The following is an 11652-nucleotide window of genomic DNA, read 5'->3' as shown; positions in this document are numbered from 1 at the left end:
CATTAAAAAAGTTTATTTGCATTAATTGTTTACTATTTTTTAAATAAAAAAATAATTAAAACATATAACTATTAAAATCGACGGCAAAGTTGTCGCTTTTTAAAAACCAAAATATAGACATAGAATTTGTCGGTATCTAAATAATTAAATCGACGGCAAATGTGTCGATTTTATTGAATCAAATATCGACGGCAACGTTGTCGATTTTATTAAGCATATTATCGACGCACATATTGTCAATTTTATTGAATCAAATATCGACGAAAATGGTGTCGATTTTATATAATAATATCGACGGGACGTTTTCGATTTTAATAAAAAGATAAAATTCCCAAACTCATATTATAGACGGAGACACTGTCGATTTTATTAAATTATTATCGACGGCTAGACAAGCCATCGATTTTATTAGAATTTTAAAAAATCGACAAGCTTAATAGCGACCACCTCTATCGTCTATTTTGCCGTCGAATTTTAATATTATCGACGGCCTAGCCGTCGATTTTGCCGTCGATTTTAACGATGTTTCTTGTAATGTCTAAATTTTGGCCTCACTTTTGTTTGGTACATGATCAGGATTCACAGGAACTTTTTCTCCAAAAAAAGTTAAGAATAGAATCTATAATTTTGATAATCTTCAAGTGTATAGAACTGATCTAATTCTTCTACTCATTCTAAGAATTTTCTTTGTAACTTTAATTCTACTTCACAAACTCAATTATACTCTAATACATAATGTGAATACCAAAAATAAAAATAAAAATGAAGTGATTGAATTGTGGCATAAATATCTTGAATATATTGCCATTTTTAATGTCTTGATTGTTCTTAAAAAGTATTCTTTAGAGTTAAGTATGATTTTGGTCCTCAACGTAGAGGTCGAAAATCGGAATTGTTCCTAACTTTTTTTTTGCTACAAAATAGTCCCCAAAGTTTCAGTTTGTTTTAAAATCATCCTTTTTACTAATTTTATTTTTTTATTACAAAATTACCCTTCAGTAAAAAAATTATAAAATAAAATAAATATAAAATAAATACGCACCACCACCAGCTTCTTCTTTTTCGTCGCTCTGCCGCCCTGCCGTCCTGCCGCACCGCACCACCACCAGCTTCTTCTTCTTCTTCTGTAAATTGAATTTTTTGTGAAATTTTAGATTTTTTTTTGTAAAATTTGTTGTGGAATATTGTTGTTGCTGAAATTTGAATTTGAAATATTGTTGTTGCTGAATTTGTTGATTATTGTTCAAAGTGCATGTTGCTTGAATTTTCTGATGATGATGATGATAAGGCCATGATGATAATGGTGGTAGTGGTGGTGGGTTCTTGTTCAGCTTGGGCTTCTGGTTGATTTTGGTTGATTTTGGGAAAAGTTCTGATGAAGATGATGATGAACATGATAATACTGATGGTGGTAGTGGTGGTTCTGGTTGGGCGTAGGCTTCTGTTCTGGTGGTGGTGGTGGTGGTTGATTTTGGGTGAAGGGAGAAAGGTATTTTCATTCGAGGGACAATTTTAAAACAAATTGAAACTTTGGGACCATTTCGTAGCAAAAAAAAAAGTTAAGGACGATTCCGATTTTCGACCTCTATGTTGGGGACCAAAATCATACTTAACCCTATTCTTTATCTAACAACAACAACAACAACAACAACAACAACAACAACAACAAAAATAATAATAATATATACTGATTTTATGGTAGAGATCAACAACTCATACATATTTATTTCTTTCTGTAATTCATATTTATTTATCTATATACAATATATTTTCACTCTCCTCTCCAGAGATGTTAAAATGATATTTTTTTTCTCTATTTATAAAATATACCTTCTCTTTCCTTATAACTTTTAAAAAACCTCATCTTTAATCCATTTTAAATTTGTTGTGTTTATTTATGTTAATTTTATCCATTTTCAAGAAAAAATAAATTATTTTAAAAATAGAGGAGAGAAAAGTATCATTTTAACATCTTTCAAAAGAGAAGAGTGAAATTTTCTCTATATTTATTCATAAAGTAGATATAAAATATACAACAAAAAGGTGTATTTATAACAACGCTCGTATCAAAACTCCATTTTTCATTATCTTCCTTTCCCAGAAGGCATTTTGCCTTTGTAAACCTCAGATTGTAGGCTCTCTAGATGAAGCAACAATGGCACAAAAGTTATTGCATATTATTCATCATGAGTATTACGTTACGTTGATTGTATATTAGTATATGTATTATTTCTCATTTTTTTTCTTTGAAGCAAGAAAAAGCATCTCTCATTCTTATGTATAAGATATTTTTTAAAAAGAATTAACAGTTACAAATATAGTTAAAGAATGAGATTTATATTATAATATTACTATTCTAAGTAATATAATATTTAATTGAATGATACATTAGCTGTTGAGGTGTAATCTTAATCGTTGTCAGATGTCAATTTCACCCGAAGAATTTAAAAACCAGAATGAAGAAGCTAGCAATTAAACGGAACTCAATCTGAGTGGCTCAGCTACTAAGGTTCTATGAACACGTTGGTAGAAATGTTATAATTGGAAGCTTATAGAAGACATAACTAGCTTCAACATAGTAATTGCTCGAGAAAGTTTGGGAGTATTCTCCATTCGCTTTTCCAAAACTGAAAATAGTAAAATAAAAAAGAAAATAAAAGAATTAAAATAGCTTGGCAATTCATTTATCATTTTGGGATATCCATTTATTTTGTTTGAAATTGAAGAACACACTCTCTCTGTTTTGTGGAATTAAAATAATTTTTGGCTTGCTTCCCAAATCGTGTCGGTGATCGAATTATAGGACTTGGATTTGGGTGATCCGATCTATTTAAAATCGTCTGAGGAGGCGAATTATTTCCCTGCCACCAACTGTGCCAAGTCATGCTAAAGGGGTCCAATTCACTCAAGATGCGCTTGTTTAAATGAGTTGAATTGAGCTGCTTCTATCCAAGTATGAATTATATATATACTTCTAAGTTTTTATTCAAGAATTTGTTTAATAATGTTTGTTATTTGGCTGGATCGAGATGATTACGCTTCATCTACATTAAAATTAGCTATTAGAATTAGTCATTAATATAAAATACATATCAAAATATAAATACAAATTTTATTAACTAATTTTAATGTATGTATAATATTTTTGAGATCGAAAATATCTTTAATTTCTATTAGCTCAGTTATTGGCACATCTCAGCAAAATTATTATATGTTGAGTTCCTTATCACTTTTATATGTTGAGTTGTCCTGCACATTTGGATCGGTTCATGACCAAACAATGAATATCGGTAAAGAAGACAAATGTGTTATTTTTCTAAAAGGACCTATTATGATAATTGATTCATCGTCCAATTTTTCAATCAAATTATTGCATTATTCGCTTCCTTAATTAATGTGCTGCGTGCTAAAGTACCTTTCTCTCATGAGTATAACAAACAAATTAAATAAATTAGAGATAATAATTTAAAATTATCTTATTTAATTTAATATTTATAAAATATTTATATATTTATTATATCTAATATTATTTAATTATTTAATAATAATTAATAAAAAAATAAAATAATTTTTATTTTTAGGTACATAAATTAATATCGATCTTTTGTAGGGTTTAGACTTAAAACCAAATTGTCAAGCAATAAACTAGAACTGTTCATATTTCAATCCAGAAATCTCAATAACTTTTGACAAAGCAAAAGTGCTGCGCATGCTTTCTTTTCCGTTTCAGCTTTAAAATCTTCAACTTATTCCATGTATTATGTAAGTATAACCAATTGCCACTTCCCTCCCATGTGGGTGGCGGGATACTTGGAGCAACAAAATTGAAAAGTGGAAACCACTACTATTAGAGCAATTCAATTTCTCATTAATGTTAAAAAAAAAAAAAAAAAAACCTAAAACTTTTCTTATTTAACATTTATTAATTGTTACAACAATTAATAAATACTAAATAAGACAAGTTATGACTGTTTTTGACTGATTTTCTTTGGTTACCAAACATTTTCGCACTCATATTATTTTTTCCCAAAAAGAGTGAAAATTATTATAAAATCGAGTTAAGAATATTAGGATTTATTTAGTTTGTATTTAAATTTTTTAATTTTAGTGCTTTTTGCGTTTTGGATAAAACATAAAAAAAATTAAAAAATTTATTTTCTGCTTTCTTTCATGTTTTCACCTTTTTTTATAAATTTTTTAAAATTAATATACTAAAAATAAAATTAAAATTTTTTTTTTATAAAAGTACTAATTTATACTTATCTTCTCTTATAAAATTATAAATTTACTCACATTCTCTTTTATCATTACTTGCGATCATACCTCCCTTATTTACCGACATCATCACATATTCTTTCTCTGTCCTTACTTCTGCTTCCACTACTACCATAACCAATTTCCAATTTTCCATTACATCAACCAAAATGAGTAAAATATTAATCTAATAAACACCATCAAATCAACCAGAAAACTTTGAAATAGCAATAAGCAAAATAACAAAATAAAGTCCCAAAAATTGATTTCACAATAATCAAATAATAGATTTTCAAATCTAATCCAATAGTCAAATAAGGATAGAACACAATAAATTTCAACAACATAGAGTAGTGTGATGTATTGTGAAATTAGATCTCTACAATTGTAGGCTATAGAGAAATCAAGAACAGATCTTGACCCATTATTTCAATAGAAAACAATGAATAATTCGAAGATAGAGACGAAAAAAAGAAAATAGAGGGAGAAATACCCAATAAAAAAGAAAAACAAGGTTATTTTATGGGTGGAATAGAAAATGAAAAAAGAAGTGGGTTTTGGAGAATTTGGTTTCAATCAAGTTCGCTCTGCAACTTTCTCGAAACAAAAGTAGGAGATGATGAAACACACACTACTAGAATTTTAACATTTACTAACACTTTTTATGTAACACTTTTTAAAATGTTAGTTATACTAATAAAATTATACTTTTAACAACATTTATAAAATAAATGTTAGAAAATATAATTTTTTTTTTTAAAAAAAATAAACATCAGATACAAACGTTACCAAATAGGCAACGTTACTAAATCAAGTTTTAAGTTTGAACGCATCTTCTTTGCAGTTTATTTTCTTCACGATCAAGATCGAATTTCTTTCTCGTTCTCTTCTGAATCAAGTTTATCTATCCAAATCAATTTCTTTCTCATTCTCTTCTGAATCAAGTTTATCTATCCAAATCATTAACCTCAATCGGTTCATATTCTTATTCTCGATCAAGGTTTTGCGATTTCAGCGCTATTTGAATCATTCTCGAAATTTTGATTCGCTTCTCGATTTCAATCTCAATTTTGGTAAGAATTTTCTCTTTTTGTTCATTCTATTCACTTTGTTTTCAATTTCTCATTCCTTGCTGATTTTGACTGAGATCTGAATCGTGCTTCAACCTAGTTTCTCGAATCTTTCGATCCTTATAGTTTATATTCAATTTCCTGCACTTGTTTCTCTCTTTGTTTTTTCTTTCTTAGAATTTGTTTCTGAAACTGTGTTCAATCCTCTTTAATCTTCACTTAATAATTATTAGTTGATTTATATTTTTAATTGGTTATTTAGTAGTTAGGTTTTGAATTTAGGTTTTAATTAAGTTGTTTAAGGGGTTGGCATCTAATGTGACAGGAAGAAAGTAGTGAGGAAGAAAGGATTAAGGATTGATCTTCAAATTTGGGATAGTTTGTTTGAGGTGAACTACGAGTAGAACATGTTTGTGAATTTGTCTCAGTGAATATAGAGGTACACTACTGTGATTATCATTTGATTATGAAGTGAGCATGTAATAGTTACTCACCAATTTTAAATGAAAACTTGCGCATTACTATTTAGTTTATTATTATTTTAGTTTTTAAATATTGCATGACCCTCTTCCTTGCTGTCCTCTTTCGTATTCAAGCTTATGTTTGCTTCTGGCTTTGCAGGCTGAAACTCTCCTTCAATATTTGAGAGAATCAAGACAAGAAGCATCATCTTCAAGTTCTTAAAGTGGAGTTATTATTACTACTACTACTACTTAGGGAGGTAATTAATTATACAATGTAATGGTTCAATATACATCCCCTTGTGGTTCATTTCTAGCAGTCCTATTTTCTTGTCTCCTTCCTCTAATTAATTAAATGTTATTGAAACACAGAATGCATGATACTATATATATATATATATATATATATATATATATATATATAATTTGATTAAAAAAACTTATATATAAAATAAGTAAATTTAAAGAGGGAACTACCTACACACGGGTGGCGTGTATATATATATATATCACATTCCTTTTGTAATTTTGATTGGCATGGTTAGGGAAGAATTAAAGAGAGAAGAGAGGATCACAGATTTTGACATAGTCCTGCATTATTTGATTTGGCCTTTGTGAAAATAATAATATTCACGTTAGTCTCTTTGGTGTTTAAAGTAGAGACTATTCTACTATAATTTTTCTAATGTTGCTTCATTTTGTACTAATAAAATGGAACACTTTGAGAAATAATGTTCTATACCTTTTTGTCTATGACACCATAGTGCAACAGTAATTACTAATAATGTTTAGTATCTCATATAGACCCATACCTATACTTCTCTTTAGCTTAATTGTTTATGTTTTTTTGTTTCAGTAAACTTGATAAACATGAATGAAAAAAGAAAAATGGAACCATTTATGAATATATAAATCTTCAGTTGTCATGATTTAATGATTATTAGCAGTTTAGCAATACTCTTTTTAAGTTTACTTGTGGTATGAGTATGACATTGTAGCTATGATAATGATATCAGTTAATTGAGTAATTGACTCTCTTCACAGGGTCCTAGCTGTTCCCTTTAACAATAATTATGAAATTTTTTCTTAGGAGATTCTTTCTTATGTTTTATTTTATAATAAGAAATAATTTTTATTTGGAGGTGTTCTTTGCTGTCCTGCTACTAACATCCACCAGTTGGTACTCTAGGTTCATATGCACCAACAGCAGCTTCATGGCCAAAAAAGAAGATCCAAAAAGAATTTAATTTTTTGAGGTTTAAGCAATCAAGTTTAGTATTTCGTTGTGAACGCATTGAGGGAGGGCCTACATGGCAAGAATGTAAGAGAAAATATATTGTGAAAGTGCCCTCTGGACAATCTTTTGAATCTGAACCTCCAGCTTTTGATTCAAAAAGAATTTTGACCTCTGTTAAAAATTCATTGGATGCTTTCTATAGGTTTTCCAGGCCTCACACGGTTATTGGCACCGTAAGTTGAACCTCTTCTAGAATTTATCTTTAAGATAGTACATGGATCGTATGGTTAATACTTTAATTTATTTGTTTGAACCAGTTTTTGGATTATTGTAATATTCTTATCATTTTAAAACTAATCACTTTATCTCTGTTTGCATAGGCATTGAGCATAGTTTTTGTGTCTATCCTAGCAGTGCAGAAAGCATCAGACATATCTCCTCTATCTTTTACTGGTATGTTGGAGGTGAGCCACTGAAGTGTGTTGTTTCTCTTAAATGGCTAAAAGTTTCTGTTTATTTCCTTCTAGTCTAGTAATGCTTTTTGGAGTTTTCTTCGTTCTAGCCTGTGGTAGATGCCTTGTTTATGAATATTTATATTGTCAGATTGAATCAATTGTCGAATACTGAAATAGATAAGGTATGGATCTTGCTAATAGAAATAAAAATCTTGGTGACTAATAAACGCTTTTCTTTTGTACCTTGCTTCTAAATTATTCAAGTAGAATTTCTATGTGATTTATCAGTTGCTATGTGAGCAATAAGGATCAAACTCTATATTGTTTGGTAATAGAAGATTTAATATCATGTCATGAAACTGTCTCTCCTAAAAGCTTAAGTTTTTAGGTAGAGATACATAAATTGTTATATATCTATCAGTTTGTAGCATGTCATTTACTACTTTTGGTTATTTATTTATTAACTTTTGTATGCAGGAAGATCGGTTTAAATTACTTGGTGAGAAACATCAGCTCTATGAATTTCTGGATACATTCTACGTGCAATGTTCATATATGCTTTCAACAAGGAGCATGTCAAAGCTATTCTTTCAGAAATTGTTAAACATAAAGCTGCAGAGAATGAACAACGGATACAGTCTTACATGAATATGTTGGTGGTAAGGACATGATGTTTTAGGTGCAGTAAATTATTGCATTTGGTTATTGGAAGCACTTGTATCTTCAGTTCCCAAGGTGAATTAGATAGATCCTAGTTTAATTTACTCACTTTTCTCTTATTGTTTGTTTAGTATTTACTAATGTCTACAATGTGTTCTTCATTTTAAGGTTGTAGAGAGTCATGTTGATTCTACATTGATCCCGGATAGGGCACCATTATCAGCATATCAGTACTTTAAAAATGTGAGAAATTTTCTTGTTGCTGTCCAGTTATATAAGAGAATGATATGGCTGCAAAATTAGTATGTTAATTGGTGTTATCTTGTGATGTTAGATGACAAACAGGGAGCACTTGAGTTCCTCAAGTTAATATCAGCATGAATTTTATTATTTTGTTGTAAATACTTGTATGCAGTCGAACTGATCTTTACTATAGGAAAAGTTTGTGCAATGTAAGCATATTGAAGAAATAGGAAAATTGACTTATTGAATCAATTTAGTGTTTAAATATTTTGGATTTAATTTGTAAAGTAGGTGTAGAATATTGTAATTTTTTTTATTGTTAACAAGAAAGATCTTTTGTAACATTTTTTCAATGTTAGCAAAAAAGATAAATTGTAACATTTATTAGAGTATTGCTATAGAAGATCTATTGTGACATTTTTTAAAGTGTTATTAAAAAGAGTTATTGTGATATTTTTTAAATGTTACATAAAATATCTATTGTAACATTTTTTAAGTATTACAAAAAATATCTGTTGTAACATTTTTTTAAGTGTTACTAAGAAAGGTCTATTGTAACATTTTTAATAATATTACTATAGAAGATTTATTGTAACATTTTTACTAAATGTTATTAAATCTTTAAATGAATGTTAGTAAAACTCTTTAGTAACATAGGGTATATTTAACATTTGTTAAAATGTTACTAATATATATAGGTAACATTTAAATATGATTTCGTAACATTTTTTAAATGTTAGTAAAAGTCAAGTATGTAGTAGTGACAAGGTGACAACGAAGTACGACAATAATGACTGATGATTAGAGAGAAACGATGATGAGTCACAAGGCGGGGAAGATTATTGTCCATATTGGGTTGTTTGATGAAATTGTTTGCAATAGTGATATGGTGGGATGGTGATAAATTCATAAGTGAAGAGAGAGAATAGATAGTAGATTAGTAATTTTATAATAAGTTAATGGTTGACTAAATAAATTAATCTTTGACCAAATGTTTGGATCACTTTGTCAAAGGAAATATATTTGTTCGGGATCATTTTGTCAAAAATAAATATTGAGATGTTTTGTTGAAAATTGAATCTTTTGGGTGTTAAAATGACTCTTTACTCTTATATATTAGGGCGAATTACATAAATAAATCAATTAGATTTTAAATTTATACCATTGCAATTTTCTAAAACAGGTTACATCTTTATCCTGTTTTAATTCTATGTAAACCGCTACAGGGTATAGCGGTTTGTATTTTATATGTAATTCACTACAGGGTAGCGCAAATTACATTGAAAATATGTCATGCAGAAACCGCTAGAGGGTGTCACTGTTTTGGAAGAACCTGGACCATGCATAAACCGTTGCAGATCTAGCAGTTTATGAAAAAACAGTAGGTAGCATAATTCGCTAGAGGTTGTAGCAAATTATGTGTTGTAGAAGCATTCTATTGCGATGTATTGGTGTGACAGACAATGACTTTAACTCTGCTTTCGTTAGCATCCTCTAGAGGCACTTTGAAAGCCATGGTAGTTTCTGTCTTGTGACAATAAACGCAGCATAAGGGTAACTCTGTTTATGGCACACAACATCTTTGATCTCATGGTTAATTTTTTTCACACCAAAGACAATGTTGGTAACTCTGCAGTTTTTCGTTGCCTGTTATGATAGACACTACATCAACATTTTTTTCAAGCTTCGAAGTGCTGAAATTTACCATAGATTCTAATGAAGTTGTACAATACTTTTTTTCACCTTTAATCCATTTAATCCGATAAAGTAAACATATAATAACATTAGAATATATAAGTTAGAATTTAAAAATTGTTTAAGAACCCATCATGCTAAGTCAATGGATTGACTACTAAGGAGCTTATTAGTTTGGTCATTTTTATTTTCGTTTTCAAGGAAAATGAAAATAAAATATAAAATATGTTTGGTTGAGTATTTGAACAATATTTTCAACGAAAATATTTTTGAAAAGGAGTACAAAATTGAAAATAATATTCTTACGTTTTCAATCTTTTTAGTTAGAAATGAAAATATTTCCAATCTAAAATACAATATTTTTAACTATACTTTCATTTTCAAAGCCATTTTTAATAGTACACCCAATTTTAAAGCCAAATTCAATTATGCTCTTATTTTATATGTTTTATTTATTTTATACTTATACCTTATATTTATCTTTTAATATTAATATAATTTATTTTTGTATTTAAAAATATTAATATTAAATATTTTTTATTTTAAAATCACATTATTTTTTCAAACACTGTGGCCGTTTTTTCTTTAACCAAATAAAAAATAATAATTTGTTATGAAAATAATTTATTCGTGTGTACATATTTTTTCAAAATATGTAATCCTCTGCTACAGCCTCTAACCAATTACACTATCCACTGTTTTTTCATAAACTGCTAGACTATGCAGTTATACATAGTCTAAGTTCTTCAAAAACTACGACATTCTGTAGTAGTTTTTGCATGATACATTTTTAATGTAATCTGTGTTACTTTATAGTAGATTATGTGCAAACTATAAATCACTGTAGTGATTTATATAAAATTAAAACAGGACAAAGATGTAACCTATTTTAAAAAATTACAATTGCATATATTTAAATTCCAATTAATTTATTTGTGTAACTTTACCTATATATTATTACTACATTAATAAAAAATAAATACTTTTTNTTAAAATGTGTCGTGCGTAATTATGAAGAAGTGGCATGTTTCTTATAAATATAAGAGAAAATTTTATTTCTCTTTTTTGAAAAATGGTAAAACGACATTCTCCACCCCTCTATTTAGAAAATGTATATTATTCTCCTTTATAACTTTTAAAAAACTTTCTCTTTAATCCATTTTATATTTTTTTATGTTAACTGATGTTAACTTTATTCATTTTTCAAAAAAAAATTAATTTTTACAAAAAATCCTTTAGCAAAAATTTAATTTTTTTATCATTAAATTTTTCTTACCAAAATACAATTTAATCAATAAAAGAATAATTTATTAAAGGGTATTTTGTTAAGCAAAATTTAATGATAAAAAATAATTACACACTATAGTGAGAATCCTTTCGGATGTAGCTTTTCTGTAATCCTATAGTGAGAATCCTTTCGGATGTAGCTTTTCTGCCACTCCCAGGGATATAATGTCGGGCACACTCTATTGACCCACAGATATAGTGCCAGGCACACTCGCATGCGTAACCCAAAGATATAGTGCCTGACACACTCTTACGGCAGAAAAGGTTATCCATCATAATTCAACCTATGG

General features: G+C 28.4%; 1 long non-coding RNA gene across 7 annotated transcripts; it reads left to right on the top strand.

Annotated features, from left to right (window-relative positions):
* LOC107631452 lies at positions 4602–8797 on the top strand. 7 transcript variants are annotated; one of them, XR_001618574.2, is made up of 8 exons: positions 4613–5327; positions 5650–5763; positions 5946–6045; positions 6975–7255; positions 7403–7486; positions 7955–8212; positions 8306–8380; positions 8472–8797. It is a non-coding gene; the product is annotated as an uncharacterized LOC107631452 (long non-coding RNA). The 7 variants fall into 7 exon arrangements; XR_002362156.1 differs by having other exon boundaries at positions 4602–5327; positions 6963–7255; positions 8306–8754; XR_002362159.1 differs by having other exon boundaries at positions 4603–5327; positions 7959–8212; positions 8306–8754.

The sequence above is a fragment of the Arachis ipaensis genome, chromosome B01 (assembly GCF_000816755.2).
Source record: "Arachis ipaensis cultivar K30076 chromosome B01, Araip1.1, whole genome shotgun sequence".
In the NCBI taxonomy this organism is placed as follows: domain Eukaryota; kingdom Viridiplantae; phylum Streptophyta; class Magnoliopsida; order Fabales; family Fabaceae; genus Arachis; species Arachis ipaensis.
Note: the sequence above shows the minus strand (reverse complement) of the source record. Positions and strands in the feature narration are given on the sequence as shown.